Raw genomic sequence first — 21,890 nt, 5'->3', positions numbered from 1 at the left:
GTCAATATGATAAGGAGGCTTTCATTCTTAACACAGTGGGGAAATATTGTGAAGAACCCGAACAACTAAATGATATAAGACAAAGTTTGTATGACTATGCGAAATCCAAAATAGAAGATTTCCCTCAAGGTTTTCTAACAGAAAGGCGCCAACGAGGCACCGGAAAATCAGTGACCGAAAAATACGCAAGTGATGTATACTATATATTTGCTTTTGTGGAGGGCATTGTGTCGACCTCTGAGTTCCAGAGGGAAGTCATCAGCAAGCACAAATTGAAACACGCTATGTCACAAGACTTGTCGCAGAGTATTGTTGGTAACACAAACGAAGAAAGTATGGATACATATAGTCTACCCCTACATATCATGGAAGACCTTATGCGCAAAGAACTCCTCCCTATCAGAGAATCTCTAACAGAACTGAAAGCGACCTTTGCTTGTGAACTACGGTCAAAAACTAACGACATTTGTCAATTACGTGCAGATAACAATCGTCTACAAACAGAAATTTCAACTTGTGCGGATGAAAAAAACAGACTGGCAGATAGTACAGCACAACTAAAATCCGAAATCAAATTCCTACGGCAAAGGCTAAAGTCCTGCGAGGACGCCAATGAATCCAACGAAGAAATATTGAGGGAATTAAGGAAAATCCAAAGGGGTCATCAGAATACAAAGGGATCTCCCAAAATGCCTTCTGCTGATAAACAAACTCAAATTGTGCAGCAACAAAAGACTACACGACACAGTGAAAATGAGAACACTAACAGCACGAAAAGCGATGGAGAAGTGACGCGGATTCACAAACAAACTGATGAAAGAATATTAATGGATCGAGGTGTTCTAACTACTTTTCCGGAAGTAAATGCCTCTACGTCACGTGACAGAAAAGAATCAGAGAAAGTAGAAAACCAGAAAGAAAACTTCAATATGACAAAAACCTACGCAAATGCTCTAGCATCTTTGGAGGGGAATAGTGATAACCTTGCTGGAACCAAAACATCTTTTACAGGCTATACGTTTGTTAGAAACAAGCGCCGAACCAAACGCATTGTTTTAGCAAACATTAAGGCAAGGGGCACAACATACGAGGACGTCAAGGCAGACATTGAAGAATGGTGCGAAAATAAAGATGTCAACGTATCGAGCATATTTCGCCTCGCTCATCATTCAGCAAGAAGGTTCCCTACATTTGTAATTCGTGCAAACATCGCTGAAGATGACTACGAGAAAACCCAAGATCCAGATTTCTGGCCAGATACCATCTCTGTTAGGGATTGGATTATCCGGAATGACAGAAACACTGAACCGGACCGCTCAGAAAAACTGTAATGTCAGTATCGCCTCTTTTTATAACCTTTATGATCCTCTCATGTTGGAACGTACATGGAGTGTTCAGCTGCCTTTCAGAGTTATCTGATGTGCTTGAATTTTCTGATGTCGTTTTCATATCTGAACACTGGCTTCCGAAAAACTGCTTATCAGTATTACGTACGTCATTCCCAGAAAATATAACATGTTTTGCTACTCCAGGAATATCGAAACATAACATCACAAGAGGAGGAATAGCATTCCTTGTTCGAAATTCTAGTGATTTTAATGTTCGAGAGGTACATATAAAGACAAATGAAAGAATCATGGCAATAGAAATCGAATATCATTCACAGAAAATGTTCATTATAGGATGTCTTCTTCCTTCAACAAACTTTAACTATGAAGAATACAAAGTCGTGATGCAAGATGTATTCGATTTGTTTGATGAATTAACTGAAATTGGTCCTGTAGTACTGTGTGGTGATTTTAACACAGACGTTCAAAATAAGTACGAAAGTCCGAAATCAAAACTTCTTATTCAAAATATACAGGATAGAAATATGTGTAGTCTATTTACATCTGGGAATCAATTTAGTTTCCAAACTAAAGATAAACAATTCAAGTCTCTACTTGACTACATCTTTGTCCCTGAATATATTTCACAAGAAGTTAAATATAAAGAAATATTTCAAGACTTTGAATATAAAGTCTCTGACCATTGTCCACTACTATGTGAAATCGATGTTCCTAATGTTTTCTCCAACCTCCCTCCAGACTTTTCAAGAAACGTTATCAAATGGAAATCTGCCGATAGTACCGACTTAACAGCATTCCAGAATACATGTACTAACGTTCTGAACTCAGTAGAAACAGAACTGTTATCGAAGGAAAACATTGATATGTTCCTTGTCAACATTACCGCATCACTTCTATCAGCTGCTGATGAACATATACCGTATGGAAAATTCAATCCACATCTTAAACCATACTGGAAAAAATCAGAACTGCAGAATGCCCATTACGAAATGCGGAACTCAAGAAGGATCTGGAAATCTGACGGATCACCAAGAGATAAACACAGGGAATCATACATAAACTACAAAAATACAAAACGTAAATTTAGAAAGCTGCATCGGCTCGCACAAACAGATTGGAATCGTACAATATTTGATGAAATTGAAAAAGCCGCCGAAATTGATATAGGAACTTTTTATAAAACTGCGTGGAAAAACAAAAAGCGTTCTAGTACAAGATTACCTACTAAATTGAAATATAAAGATCTCATCGCAGAAAACATCGCGGATATGTGCAATCTATGGCAGACATACTATTCTGATCTTGCCAACGAAGAGTATCATCCTAAAAAGTTTGATGAGGAATTCAAAACCCACATAGACAAAACTGTAGAGAACATCAATAGGAATTTGAACCACCACGATACTGTTTTCGAACAACGAGACGCCATAACCGTTCAGGAGATCAAACACCAAATTGAACTACTCTCTAAAGGAAAAGCTCCTGGTCCGGATTTTCTCACAAATGAACATCTTATACACAGTGGAAAAATACTTGCTGAAAAATTGTGTCTACTATTTAACGCTATAATTAAAGAAAAATACGTACCTGAAATCTTCAAAGTTGGAAAAATTATATCTATATACAAAGGTAAAAATAAGGATAAGTGTAACCCTACGAACTATAGAGGGATTACGTTGACATCTGTTGTGAGCAAATTGTTTGAAAAAATAATACTATCAAGAATTGAAGATGGTTTCATAAATAGTGGTATATCATTTCCTCATGAATTACAATTTGGATTTAGGAATGATCATGGTGCCGTTCCAGCATGTTATGTTTTAAGAGAAATCATTAGTTACTATGTAGACAAAGGTTCTCCAGTGTTTTGTGCATTTTTAGATAACGAGAAAGCCTTTGATAGAATTTGGCATAATGGTCTTTTATATAAATTGTATCACCTTAATATTGACACAAGACTATGGCAACTTATAAAAAACTGGTATGATGACAGTAAATGTTTTGTATCATTCGGTGGTATAAACTCCAAACTTTTCAAAATATCACAAGGTGTAGGACAAGGTAGAGTCCTCAGTGCATTTATGTTTCTTGTGTATATAAATGATTTGTTACACGAAATATCCAAAACTAACGATGGTCTTATATTAGGTGATATACATATCCCAGGTATTTTATTAGCAGATGACACTGCTTTATTAAGCAATTCACCAAGGTCCTTACAATGTTTACTAAACCAGGTAGAAAAGTATGCATTTACTTGGAGACTTCATTATAATCCATGTAAGAGTGTATCAATTGTATTTAACAAAACGTACAAATGTTCTGTATTTTATAGCATTACTCTTTTTGGTAATGAAATCCCTCGGTCTGATAGTACTGTTTATGCTGGTTGCCTTCTACAAGGAAATATGAAAAGTGATAAACTAGCTGAACGAGTGTGTAAAGCAGCAAGATAAAAAATTCACTCATTATATTCTATTGGTGTTAATAACTCTGACATCCATCCAGCTGTTTCATAAAAAATATGGAAACGTGTCGTGTTACCCTCTGTCCTCTACTCTTGTGAGATCTGGCCTTCATTAACACTTACGGACACACAACATCTTGAATATATACAAAGGCATTTTTCAAGAATCATTCAAGGATTTTCTAAATTTTCCCCATCACTTTCCAGCATCTCAAATATTGGACTGTGGACCATACAGGGTTATATAGACAAGTGTCGCCTATTGTTTCTAGACAGACTTCACAGATCAGACAAAACGTCTGTACATTATAAAGTTTATAAATATCTAGTCGATGCTCAGATATCTGAAAAATATTTTTCAACCAAAATTATGTTACAAACGGCAGAAAAATATCAAGTTATTGACTTATTCAAAAACAACAGTGCCGAAGTTTTTAACAAATGTGATTTTTCCAAACTTGTTATTAAAGCAATATGGGCAACAGAAGAAAGGCAATGGCTTGCTTCTCTTTCTGTGGACACTGATATGTACTTTTTCAGGAAAATACACACAAAGCTGAGGCCTAATAGATTATGGCAAATTGTTAAGGACGACCCGTCCAAAAGATTGTTGATTAACTTTTTAGTACAAGTGTCTTCAATGAAAATTGTTTGTAAATTGTGTCCATTATGTAATAGGAATACGCATAATCTTAATATGCATCTTATGCTAAGTTGTTTTAACCTCTTGGAAGACAGAGAAACTATGCTTGAAAATATTCTACAAATACTCAGTGTAGAAGAGTATGCTTTGTTTGAATATCAAGATCATGAATGGCAATTTTTTTTTATCTTTAATCGGTTGTGTTCAAGGTACAAGCTTTGAAAATATTTCTTATGCAAAATGGAAGCAAATCATGCTAACTGTTGCAAATACATTGTATAAGAATAGAGGTTTTTTTGTCATAGACTGCCGTAATCTGTAGATTATAATCATTAGTTTCAAATATGTACATACTATAAATATGTTTTTTTTCCTGTTCTGTTCAAATAAGTTTATAATTTGATTATGATATACTCTCCATTAATTTGGAGGAAATAAAGAATATCTTATCTTATCTTATATATATATATATATATATATATATATATATATATATATATATCTCGAATTTAAATGTACGTTGAATAACTGTATTCCATTTCCATTCTCAATGACCGTGTAGCGTGTGACAGCGTGGCGAAAATTCCATCGTCATCGAAAGCAAGTTTTATACTTGCCTAGATGGTCGAGCGGTCTAGCGCGCTGGTTGCATGCTGCTAGGAGATTTGGTCCCGCAGGTCGTGAGTTCAACCCCGGGTAGGGGCGGAAGTGGATATCCAAATAAAGTGAAATTTTCTGTATATATATATATAATATCATTGAAGTATACATCATAATACTACTGTCATGAAAAAGATAAACAGAAATAAACTGATCAACTATGTCATATACATAAAATACTAAAGAGATAAACTAATAGGTGGAATGTTCACATTGTTTCCGACGATAAAGCATATTATATTCTGTCTTTGCTAAAAATGGTTGGACAGATACAAGTACATCATTCATTAAGAAAACAAACTTGTCTACGTTATTAAGAGATATAAAAGGATCGCTAATTTCTTGATCCTTTTGAAGTGAAAAGTATCTCAAATCAGAATAAAATTCACACTCCATTAAAAGATGCATTTCATCTTCTGTACAGTTGTTTTTACAGTAGGTGCATATTCTTGATCGATTACTGGTGTGTAAAATAACAAAACAACTAGGCTTCATAAAGAGATGGTCGTATATGAATTTCACTGGACGATTTCAATTCGGGATCTTGCACGGTATAGCGAATTATAGTTCCACATTTTGTAGATAAATAGAATTACAGCATTGTATGTTCGAAGAATGATACAAAGTGATCTGTTGAAGCATGAGTATCGTTACATCAATTATACGGATCCCTGGGGGAGCCACGGCACCAGAAGATGTAGATTCAGACATCTAAAGCTTTTCGTGACCTTCAGTTATCATGACAGACTTCTCGACCTAGTTTAATGTTGTGTTTAACGTGTGGTTTTATGTCGTGTTTTACGTAATTGAAGTTCATGATGATTTAAATTCTATTCACACACAATATCCATGACTCTTTTGAATTTCACAATGTTCAAATGACAGTTTCCATTTGAGTTACGTGTACTCTATATACGGTAATTTACTTAAGTACGTATATACACCTTTAACACTATATGATTGACATAAGTTCGTATTTACACGTGTACACTGTATAATTTACGTAAGTACATGTACGTGCATGTATCTAAACGTACGTAAGTAACATTGCTAACCTTCGTACATGTATGAGCGATTTAAAAATATAAAAAAAAACCGCAGGAGATCTGGGATTTTAGCTTCAGAGTTTCAGCCTTTCTGTGGACAAATCTACGCTTAGTAGATTCGAAAAATAACTATTTGAATAAACTGATTCTGTTTGGCAATATTAAAGGGACTAATTCAAGATTCCAGCAAAATTTTGGATTTCCTTTTTAATGATCAAAATCTACTGTCTAGTGTGTTTAAAAGGTTTCACAAAAAATAAATTAAGGTTATGTGATAATACAGAAACTCATAATATTTTATTTGTTTTGTAAACAAAGATTGAGAAACTAGTATATTATTGTTTGCAAAGTATTGAAATTGTTAAATGGTCATCGATTTTAGTTTATGATATATATAAATTTCAAGTATTCTTTTAAAAGATAATCTGTGCCATTTAAAAGTTAATTTTGTGTCTGTTCAAAATTATGATGCTTTGAATTATAAGATTAACATTGCTCTATTTTATTTGTAAACAAGGCGAGGGATTTGTTTCCGTAACATAGAGTTAAGGTATTTTCATGTATAACGGCTATATTTCATATCTTGTAATCATGGCATACCGTAATTTTCAAGTAAATATTATCCACTATAGAAATTTTCAGAATCTTGATTACTGCTTGATTTATTTCACCTGGAATTTTACATTGAAATGTAGGGGAGGACCATGTTTTATCAAAATATTTTAAAATTTCCTTACACATCTCTTGGTAAAACGTTATATAAACTTTCTCTTTATGAAAATATTGAATAAAATTAATCATTTTCATTCATGTATTTTTAGAAAATTAGACTTTTCTTATAACAAAATTAAAAAAATATTTGTATAATGCCTTATATACATTATTTAGTTAGAGTATCGCTAAGACTCTTAACAAATAAAAAAAAAATGCACAAGTGTGGAAATTAACCAGTAAATAAAATATGAATATTTGATTTTAAGAATGAGTGATATATTATTTATAAAAAATAGAATAAAATACTATTGCATGCCCATATATAATAAATTGATATAAAAATGCAAATACATACTTAAAAGACATAGACAAAACCCCCAAAATCAACAAAACGTGTAAAAGGAATTATTAGTAGTTTATAAAAAAAAAATATGATAATATTTTGCTGTGCCTCGGGAGATCATTTCACAAAATGGCAGCAGCCCAACTAAACGTAAGCTGTTCATATGTCTTGATGCGGACTTTTGGTACCTCTGAAAGTGCGCTCCCCATTATGTCTTTATGCAGACTTCGAGTAGGTTTGAGGATTGTGATCGCAGAGATCGGGCTGGTTCATAAGCATTAACCACCTCCTAGAGGTACACAGGCGCATCACCGGACAAACATAATACGTTAAAACTAGGAAGATATGCACTGGCTGCCAATGAAGATCTGCCAGCACCGCCATAACATGATGTTCATATCACATTTTAATCAAGGATAGATACGAAATAATGATCAGCTTCTAATTATTTGACAGTCATGTAATTTGATCAATTTTACTTCCATTATTAATAGTATCTTTCAAAAATTGTTCAATCTCCTTTTGCCATACATTGAATAGCATAATGTATTAATTGTAATGATTTATGGACAAAAATCTGCAGTTACGAATTTTCTAATAATAGTCACTTATTTTGTATATTTCATGGTTAAACTCATGGGAAGCTCGGAGAAACGAATCATGGATCTCTTTAGCAAAACTTCGTTCAAAGCTTAAGAGTCTTGCAAAAGGCAAGTGACGAATTATTGTTTAGAAGACCCATTGAACATCAACAAGCGTCTCTTTTTTTATTCCGGGCGGGAGTAGTGATGAATTAGACAGAATCTCTCGTGACACCATAACGACAGACGGCACATCAATAACGTCTGCTTCAGAAGAAACTAATCAAATTTGATTGCACGGGTAACAATTGAATTTGTAGACCAAAAGAGATCTAATATTGTGAAATTTTATCTTTAGGATACTCTCCTTTGCCTTTTGATAAAACTTTTTTTTTCAACATCATCCAGCTCTAATTTGATTAGTTTCTGACGAATACTAACTTCAAGCAAGAGGATTAGGACATTTATGCAAAGGAAGAACCCAGAAGCCAATCGATTCTGCAGAGCAGAAAATTACTTTTTATTCAAGTAACAAGTAAATTAGTTACTGCTATTTACGCTGCCAATTTGTTAAATTATATGACGTCTGCTGATCAAGTTAATTGAAAAATTCCGATCTCGTCTCTATATTTCCCTTATTCTATGACATTCTATGACATTACGACGAAAAGTTAGGACTCTTTGCACGGTGAGTAAAACCTACACCTCCATAAATTTCATCTTTGTTTCGTCATACGTAAACACCTCCTGTATTTAGGGCTTGGTTTCATCTCGTGTATTGAGAGCTTTGTTTCATCTCGTGTATTGAGAGCTTTGTTTCATCTCGTGTATTGAGAGCTTTGTTTCATCATACGTAGACACCTCGTGTATTCAGAGCTTTGTTTCGACATACGTAAACACCGTGTGTCGAGAGCTTTGTTTCTTCATACATAGACAACTTGTGTAGTGAGAACTTTGTTTCGTCATACATAGACAACTTGTGTAGTGAGAACTTTGTTTCGTCATACATAGACAACTTGTGTAGTGAGAGCTTTGTTTCGTCATACATAGACAACTTGTGTAGTGAGAGCTTTGTTTCGTCATACATAGACAACTTGTGTAGTGAGAGCTTTGTTTCGTCATACATAGACAACTTGTGTAGTGAGAGCTTTGTTTCGTCATACATAGACAACTTGTGTAGTGAGAGCTTTGTTTCGTCATACATAGACAACTTGTGTAGTGAGAGCTTTGTTTCGTCATACATAGACAACTTGTAATTTGTTCCGTCAAATGTAGACATCCCGTGTTGTGAGGGTTTGGGTTTCCACAGAGGGAGGTAGTTGTCAGGATATCGTTTCTTTTCCTCGTCATCGATGAACATTTCCATGGAATCTAGACTGTACCATTACAAATGAACTTTAAACAAATGTTAAATGCGATAGACACTCTCGAGAAATATATTTCATAGTTCAGATACTATGTAAACTGGCTGGAAATTAATGTTGAAAATGTTAACATACATTGATAGACCATAAAATGTGTGTGAAAATCGCCTTCTAGGTGAACATTGGGTATAGCTATGAGATCTGCCTATTCTTACTTTTGTCCCTTATTATATGTGTTTCTTTTTATATAAATATAAAGTCGTTATATAAATTTGAACTCAGTACATCTTTATATTTATTGAATGATTTTTTTTTTTTAAATTTTCATTGTATAGATTCATATAACTCACTATATTCTGAGTTATACCTCAAGTTATAAACTTTTATTTCTGAAATACATAAGGATTTTATCTTGCGCAGTGTTGTATCCTGTGTATGGTTTTTTTGTGGTGTTCTGTCTGCGTCGTCCTGTGGACCTATTCGTGTGTGATTTTAAAGGGCTAGGTATATCTTTACCTGTGTGTTGTTAGAGGGCTATGTCTTTGTTTTCTGATGGACCTATTTCCGTGTGATGTTAGAAGGACTATATCTTTGTTTTCTAATGGACCTATTTCCGTGTGGTGTTAGAAGGGCTATGTCTTTGTTATCATGTGACCTATTCCCGTGTGATGTTAGAAGGACTATATCTTTGTTTTCTGATGGACTTTATTCAGGATCTCATTATTCTTGAAGTATATGTTTATCATGGACTATTCTGGGGCAAACTAATGTTTGTAAATACATCATGTGTTGTAAAACTTGTTAAATGTATTAGAGAGGGAGTTCAAAGAGAGACAGAGAGTGGTCCAAACTATTAAGGGTGTTTTGAATGGGACCTATCATTTAATGCACCGGCTGCCTACCTTTGATAAATGCTTTACTCGAGTTAACTTTAGGAGGTGATTTTCAAACCACATAAACTTTAATAAAGTACAATGGATATGCGGATATACATGTATGTATAGAGCTGTATACAAGTACGAAATAAATTTCACTTTTGAAAATACACGAGAGAATGAACTACATGCTTTTTTCGGCGTGGTAGTTCATTCTCTCCTGCATTTTCAAATATGTCATATTTATATTCTGCTTTCACTTCTATCGGAATCCTCAGTCTTTAAATATATGTATACTATGTTTATCAAGATTCATACCCACAGTCTTCAACTGTTTCGCATTCACGAGGAAATGGCGACCATTGCAATAAGTAAAGATGTTGAAGGCAAAAACATTAGAGAAATGTAATATTTGATGTTTGGTTTTGTGTCTCAAGTGGAATATCATATCATTAAAAATTTGAATTATTCTAACAAAAAGATTTTTTCAATCGGTGGATTTTTCTTCTTCAAGTTTCCCTTTTCTTTTCATTGTGACTATTCAAAATACCTTGCTTGTGAAATCATTTTTTAAGTAGATATCGATAAATCGGGTCACCAACTGTGAATTTCTGAAAAATAGGAAAAGGAATAACAGATTTGTAATCTCTTAACACATAAATATTTGTGTCTTGGGTGACTTTACTCGAACCCCAACCGGGCACCTGCATTTCTCTCCCACTGTCAGTTACTCCATTATCCAAGATAACCCACAAAGCTATATCATTATAGTCATCGTTAACGGGGTGGTTCGTCTTACAGAAGACTTGTGTGAGGATTTCAGTAGAGCAAGGCGACTCCTCCCGTTCATAACACCACGTCAATCACCGCGGAGCAAAAACAAAGGATTTAAATAAGCTTAGCTGTGGAATGCATTCCCAAGAGAAAGAAGGTTAACAAAATTTAATTCTTCACATGAAGGCACTGTAATCAGATTAAACGAGGTCCCTATTCGTCTTAGTGATGAAGAATTGCGTAACAGCTGAGCAAAACGCTCCGCAAATAAATCGAATTGTTATAATTCATTTGCCTTTCCACTTGACACAAAGAATAAGAATATTTTCTTGTCATACTAGAATGCTACTTTACAATGCTTGGTTTGGTTTTTAGCCCCAGTTTGACATCTGAATTAAGGCAATCATTTATCTCTTTATTTTGAAAAGTATCTCCATTTCAGAAATTGTTAAGTTCATTAAGTATCACAAAGTCCGTTCTCAAAATTGTAGCAAAGTGGAATTTGTATTGCCTACGAGATTAAGAAGAAGGGTATGGCCGTATCATTTGATTGTGGAATTCCATGCATTATCATTATTACAAGTACGTAAGACGCTATAAACTATGAATAACAATGAAAGCTGGTCACTTTTAACTCAAAAACACGATTCGGTGTATCAGAGGATACAAGCCTTTTATAGAAACATTTTCTCCGCCATCAATTTTTTAATTTGCAGTATCTATGTGCTTGTTGCATTGTGTTAAATTGCAATCAGCTGCTAGATCCCAGACTTTTGCGTGGTGGCCCTGTTCTTATATTGGATACGATATGCAGTTCTACAATACGTCATCATACACGGGGCATTGGAGTAACGTGGCCTGTATTTGGAATTTTACAAGACAACACACAACACTAGATTTCATGCACATTGTAATTTAATGTTCGAAGTTGATTAATATTTTTTTTATCCCAAAACTACAGTTACAATGTCCACTGATTCATCACGAGTTCCAGGATTTCCAAATATCAAAAGGTTTCCACTACTACTCAATCTAGAACAAAGGTGACTTTCTCTGAATAATTGTTAAATCGAATGTGATTTTTCTACTGGGAATCACAAATGTTTCACATTTCCTATCTGATCGACAGTCTCTGTTGACAGTAACATATTACTTAAAACCATCAGTGCTTGATTATGGATTCTTTAACATGATTGTGTTTTGTTTGTTTGCTTTGTATTTTAAATAATTTATGTACCCACTAGATAAACTATAGTTTTCTCCAACACTTGTTGAATAAATGTACATGTAATTCCGGTTGTTGTTGAGGTTCAATGTATAGGATTAGTTTCCTTCTGTAAATAATCTCTAATAATCTCTAATACTAGAGAGCGCTGCCCTTATATTGTGAATTTTTAAATTACCTCCCTCTCTCTCTCTTCCGTAGGGATCCAGGTTAGAATAGGTCCTCAGTATCCCTTGCTTGTCGCAAGAGGCGACTAAATGGGGCGGTCCTTCGGATAAAACCGCAGAAAACGAGACCCCATGTCACAGCAGGTGTGGCACGATCCCTCTCTGCTCAAAGACCGTGAGCGCCGAGCATAGGCTTAAATTTTGCAGCCCTTCACCGGTAATGGTGACGTCTCCTTATGAGTAAACAATTCTTTGAAATAATGATTGCGTTTTCGTGTATTTTGCAGAATAAACTCCTTGGTCTCAAAATGTTGTTTGAAATATAAAAGTCTCGGCATTGTTGTTTTGAAATATAAAAGCCGATGTTTTTATATTTCAAACATTTCGAGACCATGCAAAGAGGTTATCCTGCAACATACACGAAAACAAGAACTTTAGTTTTATTCTGCTACGACTTAGAAATACACAGCCGATCGCTTTCCTATATAGCTACGAATTAGGTTACGGTGACGTTATGGCAGTTCCCGAAACGGTCTAGATTGTTTGTTTTTGGTGACGAAAATGTTCTTCAGTCATTTATGGATTTGTTTTACAACATATATTGATTGATTTTTATGATTATGAAATTGAATTATCAGTCATCGACTCTATTTATGCATTAGCAAAACTCGAAATGCAAGCGAGATGAGTATCAATTCTCTCCTAATCAGTTATTACGTATGAAGGTATATCGCATAATGATGACCGCAAAATTCCTTTGATCGTTGTGATAACCGTGGTAGAATACTAAATAATATCTAACACTAGAGCTCACTGTCGTCATGTTGTGAATTACTAAATAATCACTAAAACTAGCGATCATGAGACTGTTGTCATGTTGTAAAGTCCTTAACAATACTGCTTTAGATTGCCGTTGTGTATTTGGTAAAATACCTGCAATTAACATGACCGAAGCATTCTGTAAATTCGTAAATTAGGTACATTGAGTTGCAGTTTACACTTTGATGATGGTGTAAAGTTCTAAGGAAGCGTAGAGACCCCTCCGTGACGGAAATGTTGCATTGTGGTTCACTGAATATACCACTTCACTAGAATAACTGCTAATTCTCTGTTTCCCATCGGACACAAATCGATCTAGAGATGGAGTAGAACATCTCAAAGATGGTAAACATTTGACGGCCATTTTCATGCCTGAGTGAGTGTTTGTCGCGTGCGTATTTACGGCTTATTAAACAAGAACGGGTCTTGATGAAGCACTCACGCCAGAACCTATCTCATTATTCATTAAACCTAACAGATACCGTGATTCATTCTAAAATCTTTACAGAAATTGAAATCCATCGATATCTTTTCACATGACAAATTGTTTAGTATTGTAAGATATAATGTTAGTAAAATATGACGTTAACAAAAATGAAGAGGTTAACATAGATTATAGATTTTGAACGGTGCTCACTCTCGTACCTCGTAACTCATTCCTCTGCCATTCATTAGGACTGTTTTACATGCAAGGTGAAAATAACGAACAGTGATCAATCTCATAACTCCTACAAGCAATACAAAATAGATAGTTGGGCAAACACGGACCCCTGGACACACCAGAGGTGGGATCAGGTGCCTAGAAGGAGTAAGCATCCCCTGTTCACCGGTCACACCCGCCGTGAGCCCTATATCCTGATCATATGATGAATTTCTTTTGAAAGTGTACAATTAATCGAACTAAATTTCATTTCATTTCATGTCCGTGCTTTAAAATCGCAATATTAAATAAATGTATTTAAAATGGAATGCAATTTTACGAGTTGATGAATATCATGATGAATATTATTTATTCTAAAAAAAAAAAATACATGTAAATAAAATTTACATGCTGACTTTGTGATGCAGAATGTAGTTTCAGATAAGTTTAGTTTTGATGATAGACGGTTTCCCATGGTTTTCTGTTTCACGGGTAATTTTCCCCATTTTATTATATGCAACATTCTTGTTATCATTATTAGACTTTTCTAATGTACACGTATTGCATAGAATCATCTGCTTTTACCACGGGTCCTTCTTCATTTGCTAAAATTACATACATCTTTTGCATCACCCTTCTCCGACACTTTAGGATACAGCGTTTGTCTTCTAATTAAGCAATGGGTTAACCTTACTTTAGAAAATTATTATGATTTTTCTTGCGCAAGAAGATGCATTAAAAACAGTTTAAAAAAACAAAACAAAAACAACACACAGTCCAAAAAAAATAATAATAATAAATAAATACAAAAAATAATAATAAAAAAACCAAACAAAAAAAACAAACAAAAAAAAAAAACCAGGGAAAAATCCAAACCCAGACAGACAAATCAAAATTTGATAATATATAATAAAAATATAATAAATAATAATTATATTAAAAGAGATAAGTAAATAAAAAACTAGATTGCATATACACTATATAGATTATCTTTCTATGTAGATTTTCAAAATTGAGAAACATGCTTTCCATGAGTAAGGATATGATTAACTCTATGTGAATGGTTTGCCACCAGCTGATGGTGAGTTATGCTTGTTATCGGCATCCACCCATTGATCCACAGATACGAACTCGTTATCCACTGAGAGTAAATATTGGGTCTCCAAAAAAAAATTCCCTAAGAAAATTTCTTTACTAAAGATCAATGTAAGTTGGGAAACTTGAAATTTCTCTCAGTTATCTGTACATTGAAAATAAAATCTCAATATTGGTAGTTGAATACTTGCTAAATAAACTTTCTCTCCATTAAACTAAGATCTGGTACAACAAAATCAGAATTTGTTTTTCAGTTCATTTTTGGATTGTAATCTCCAGTTCACATTTCTATAATAGATGGTGAAGACAGTCCTCAATGAATAAGTTACCTAGTGAAGACAGTGTATAATGAATAAATGACCTAGTGAAGACAGTGTATAATGAATAAATGACCTAGTGAAGACAGTGTATAATGAATAAGTTACCTACTGAAGACAGTATATAATGAATACGTGACCTAGTGAGGACAGTGTATAATGAATAAGTTACCGAGTGAAGACAGTGTATAATGAATACGTGACCTAGTGAAGACAGTGTATAATGAATAAGTGACTTAGTGAAGACAATGTATAATGAATAAATGACCTAGTGAAGACAGTGTATAATGAATACGTGACCTAGTGAAGACAGTGTATAATGAATAAGTTACCTAGTGAAGACAGTGTATAATGAAGAAGTTACCTAGTGAAGACAATGTATAATGAATAAGTGACTTAGTGAAGACAGTGTATAATGAATAAGTGACTTAGTGAAGACAATGTAAAATGAATAAGTGACTTAGTGAAGACAGTGTATAATGAATAAGTGACCTAGTGAAGACAGTGTGTAATGAAAAAGTTACCTACTGAAGACAGTGTGTAATGAAAAAGTTACCCAGTGAGAAGAGTTTAAGCACGGTCCGTCCCAGCCATGATTTACAATTGATCTACCAATCAGAGGCTAGACAAATCAGAGACTAAACATGTCAGAGACGAACTACACACTTCAGAGACAGGCTAGACATTTCAAAGATAGACTAGACACTTTAGAGATGGACTAGACATTTCACAGGTGACCAAGACATTTTGAGAGACGAACTGCATATTTCAGAGACGGATTAGACATTTCAGAGATAGAATAGACATAGACATTTCAGAGACGTACTAGACATTTCAGAGACGGATTAGACATTTCAGAGACGTACTAGATATTTCAGAGACGGATTAGACATTTCAGAGACGTACTAGATATTTCAGAGGCGGAGTAAACATTTCAGAGACGGACTAGACACTTGAGAAACAAACTAGACACGCCAAAGGTGGATTAAACATTTCTTAAAGTTTCAGATCCATTTCTGACAGAGTTTATCGTCTAAACAAAACTTGATTTCCGTATGCAGACATATTTTTGCGATTTTAAAATCTAGCTTAAATTAGGCTGTTTGATACAATCTGGAATTACCCTTATTTGTTCAACATTTGTGACAGGTTATAGATTAGCTCTCTAATATATAAGGATTCTTTTGAGAAAGTTTCAACTTAACGAATTTAAGCAAGAATTTTTCTATTCTTATTTTAAACAATTTATTTTGCGTACTAGTTTTCCCTGCGTATTCTAAAAGGTTATGAACGCGTTTTTATGTCGGTTGACTACTATGTTAGTAAAAAACACATAAAAGGAATAAGAAAGGTCATTTATTCAATAGATAAATGACAAAGTAATAAGCCAAATAACGATGGTATATCACAACTCAAAATTGGGACAGTACATAAAAAATAAGGTCAAATTTGACTAGCAACAACCCCAATAAACCGTATTATTCAACATGACTAAATACATAGATAAGGTTTGACTAGTAGTGCAATGTAGCAAAAATAAACAACTGATATGCAAATCAGTATGTCCCTGAGTCATTGCTGTGATAAACCTAATCAAAGATCTACAGTTAAAAGGGGACAATCAAACATATGTATAGAAAAAATACAATATGGCTGAGTCATTGCTGTGACAAAACTTAATACAAAATATACAGGTAAGGGTGAACAAAACACCTATATGTACACAAAAAACATACAAGATGGGGTGTCATAGGCCACCGCAACAAGACAGCATAGTGAAAACAAAATGGTACCTAAAAACCTGGCTTGGTGCCACCCCCCCCCCCCCCCCGCGTTTATTAGTATGATATTTCTAATATGATTAATTAATGTCAAATTGTCTCTGAATCTTGTCGTTGAGTTATATGTACATACATGTAGGTACAACATTTGTTTGAAGAATGAAATATTACCTAACATATATTCTTGTGGAATAAAACTTTCCATCCATTCAATGTTAAATTATTGTATCGATAGGAAATGTTCAACTTTAACGTGAAAATATTGTGGATAAAAGAAATTATAAATGAAGAAATTCTAGATAAAGAGAATTATATATTGCAGCTGCATATTTCAATTTCTGTGTATATCTTCTAATTTTCTTTGATGATTTTTTTTAAATTTTAAATTTCGAAAATGATAAGACGGCAAATTATTCAGTAATACGCGTATTCCGAAAAGGCAATGAATTATACAATTTTTGTTAACAAACTTGCTAGACTTTGTGTTTAGATTATGTAGATGATATATAATATTTTAGAGATGACGAAGGTACATGTATGCATATAGAATGTACAAATGTATGCGGCATCAAATGCGCAGTCCGGTTATATCGCGTGATCAGGCTGTTTCCATTTCCTTGTATATATACTGCTTGTCGTTATAATAGTGAATCAGCATCATGTCCGCCCAGGTCCCGTTTTTTTTTATTCTATTACAATTATTTTAGATAATTAACAAAAGGAGATGAGTTTTCCTTTACAATTGGAGGTTTTCTTTTTGTACAAACCTATTATAGATCACATGAGGTTCATCTTGCCGGTTCTGATTTATTTTTCAGAAAGCTTGTCTCGGCTGCCGATGTTTCCATTCTTCTTTTCTTCTCTCCGAACAAACACCAGATACATCGTAAGAATTTCGTAACTCAAATATGTATGCTTACAAAAAAAATGCCTATTTGGATATTCCATAGAATGTTGTTGTTTTTTTGTTTTTTTTTTTAAATCAAGTCGTGCTTTAGCACGCGCAATTTTTACGACAATCAAAAAAGATGTATCACATTTTCTTCTTGTGGTAAACCAATAGCTACCTCACTATCCATATATCAATTTTATTAAAGTCTTTGTGAATTTTATTTTTTTATTCTTCGTGTTTGAGTCGACATTTTCATTTCGCTGATTTCCCCGGGCGACCATTGGGATATAAAGTGATCGAGGTACCTCAGACACGGCAGGGTAAACATAGCATTGCATCCAACACTAATGAGGAAATGTATACAAAAATCATTAATGTTAAATTAAGAGATTGCTAGTCTTTCTGGGGGCCATTTCAAGCACTTAATATTCCGGTCTTGGACGTCCCTAGAGAAACATTGAGATTGTTGATCCATTACACGTTTTTTGTTGCAGTTTTATTGTTATTGACAATGAAAGGTGGGCCATTTCGGCTCCATTCAATTCCTCCCACTTTAAAGAGACAATCGGGCGAATTCTATTAATTGATGCTTTTCTTTCCCGCTTTATAATTCTATAACGACACGAGTGAAAAACAAAATAATTGTTGCTCATCTTATTTCAAAACTCGGTGTCTGCTATGTCGGATTATGATGATATATTAAAGATGTTGGTTAAAAAAATTGACTGTAGTTTTCTTGCTCATATAAGAACTGATAATTGAATAAATAATAAGAAAAGAAATAAATAAAGTTGTACAATATAAATAGATAAATATTCAATTATGATGTAAACTGCATTTGTGCCCTGGAGTGCAAGTCTTTGATGATTTTCAACGAGAAACAAGTGTCTCATAAGCATTACTCCATTTACATGATCAAGATAGAGGACTCACGGTGGGTGTGATCAGTCAACAGGGGATGCTTACTCCTCCAAGACACCCGATCCCACCTCTGGTATGTCCAGGGGTCCGTGTTTGTCCTATCATTAATTTTGTATTCTGTATAGGAATTATGAAATTGATCACTGTTCGTTATCTTCACCTTTTCATACGAGTAAACGTTAAAAAAAACTAACAGTATTTGTTTTATGTCCACATATAGGTTAAGGTAATCCACAAGGCATTTTCCCTGGGTTACTAGATAGGCATGCAGAAGAATTAATTCTACGTAACTAAATAATAACAATATCAGAACAATTTTCTAACATCCTAACCCATCTAACACCTGTACATAAAACAAGTTTCTATGGAGATCATTTCCCACCTGTACATTAACAAGTGTCGCACACTGCACCATGCTAATGATCATAAACGTAATGATTTTAATAATTTCTAGCAAATATGGTCTATTATTCTATAAGTATTTAATTGCATTAACGTCCTAATATCGATTACTTGAAGGTACACTGCAATCACTTTTTTTCTTTCCAATCTTACACCCTATAAATCTATCTTTATTTCTTTATATCTGTTCTTTCTTTCTCTCTTAAAAAATAGAGCTACAATGAAATAGGAAATAACTGTAAATATACTTAGATATGTATTTATTATATGTATTGTTGTACTTTTGAAATAAGATATCAATGTATGCCTTTTCATAAAAATGAATAAATTATATATATATTAAAAAAATAACAATTATCTCCCATCTGGAAATACTGCAAGTGTCGCAGAAACTCATTTCACATCCGGAAACACAGCCTGTGTGATTTCACACCAGTACATACAACATGTTTCCCGTAGCTCATTTCACACCTGAACATACATCGTTTTGCTTAATAGCTTATTTCACACCTGAACATACATTGTTTTTCTCAATAGCTCATTTCACACCTGAACATACATCGGTTATTCTCAATAGCTCATTTCACATCTGAACATACATCGGTTATTCTCAATAGCTCATTTCACATCTGAACATACATCGGTTTTCTCAATAGCTCATTTCACACCTGGGCTAACAGTCTAGACATACAGACTCACGTATGTCTGTCTGACGCTTATTTCATATCTTGGGCATACAGCATGTCAGTATCTCATTTTACACTTGATCTATCAATACCTGTTTCAGAAGCCCATCTCAATGCTCGACATACAACATGTATCTCAGGAATTCATTTTACATCTGGACACACAGCGCGTATCGCAGAAACTTATCTCACTTCCGGACATCCAGCAATGGGTCAGAATCTCATCTTATCCCTGGTGTATTGTTATTTTCGATTGAAACCCCTGTCTTTGTTTGCCTTTTTTCCTGGCTTTATTCTTTTAAATATGAACATATTTTTCTATGCAAATTATTTCACTCGATGGATTTACATAAGAATTCTTTCTTCTTTGACTTTAAGAAGGGACAAGTTGTCCAGAAAAATAGCGACGCCTAGAAATAGTTTTTGTTTCTTTGTTTATATGTTATTTTACGTCCCATTTCAAAAGTTTTAACTCATATACAAATGTCATCTATTTTTACGTGAAGTGCGACAAAGTTTTACTTATGCATGGTACTTGAGGTCATTGTTTACCGTGCCACCGCTTACTGGACCCTCAATTTTTAAGGTCATATCCGAAAGACCCGATGTTTTCCTTCTAATACCGGGCGCTTGGCGAAGGAACAGTCACTATCTATGTTTAACGTCGGACGTTTGACGTGGTGATGGAGAAGAAACAGTCACTGTCTGTGTTAATCGTTTTTCGTTTGACGCGGCGCCGTAATCGAGAATCAAACTTAGGACCTTCCGGTGACTAAGAGAGGATCCTAACCAATAGGCTACCCCGACTGGCAATTAAAACAGTAAAGTATGTATAAACATAGTATAGAACACACCAACCCATAGTATAGTATACGCGAAAAGACAGTACAGTACAGTACAGTACACACCAAAAGACAGTACAGTACACACCAAAAGACAGTACAGTACACACCAAAAGACAGTAGAGTACACACCAAAAGACAGTACAATACACACCAAAAGACAATATAGTACACACCAAAAGACAGTACAGTACACACCAAAAGACAGTACAGTACACACCAAAAGACAGTACAGTACACACCAAAAGACAGTACAATACACACCAAAAGACAATATAGTACACACCAAAAGACAGTACAGTACACACCAAAAGACAGTACAGTACACACCAAAAGACAGTACAATACACACCAAAAGACAGTACAGTACACACCAAAAGACAGTACAGTACACACCAAAAGACAGTACAATACACACCAAAAGACAATATAGTACACACCAAAAGACAGTACAGTACACACCAAAAGACAGTACAGTACACACCAAAAGACAGTACAGTACACACCAAAAGACAGTACAATACACACCAAAAGACAATATAGTACACACCAAAAGACAGTACAGTACACACCAAAAGACAGTAGAGTACACACCAAAAGACAGTACAGTACACACCAAAAGACAGTACAATACACACCAAAAGACAGTACAGTACACACCAAAAGACAGTACAGTACACACCAAAATACAGTACAATACACACCAAAAGACAGTACGGTACACACCAATAGACAGTACAGTACACATCAAAAGACAGTACAGTACAGTACACATCAAAAGACAGTACAGTACACACCAAAAGACAGTACAGTACACACCAAAAGACAGTACAGTATACACCAAAAGACAGTACTGTATACACCAACAGACAGCACAATACACATCAAAAGACAGTACACTACACACCAAAAGACAGTATAGTACACCCCAAAAGACAGTACAGTACACACCAAAAGACAGTACAATACACACCAAAAGACAATATAGTACACACCAAAAGACAGTACAGTACACACCAAAAGACAGTACAGTACACACCAAAAGACAGTACAGTACATACCAAAAGACAATACAGTACACATCAAAAGACAGCACAATACACATCAAAAGACAGTACAGTGCACACCAAAAGACAGTACAGCACAGACCAAAAATACAGTACTGTATACGCCAAAAGACAGTACAGTATACACCATTGACCAAAAGACAGTACTGTATACACCAAATAAAAAAACACAAAAAAAAACCCCCCAAAACAGTAGAGTATGTGTATGAGCTGACCGGAA

Source organism: Ostrea edulis, chromosome 2 (assembly GCF_947568905.1).
Source record: "Ostrea edulis chromosome 2, xbOstEdul1.1, whole genome shotgun sequence".
Taxonomy (NCBI): Eukaryota; Metazoa; Mollusca; class Bivalvia; order Ostreida; family Ostreidae; genus Ostrea; species Ostrea edulis.
This window is presented reverse-complemented; position numbering follows the sequence as displayed.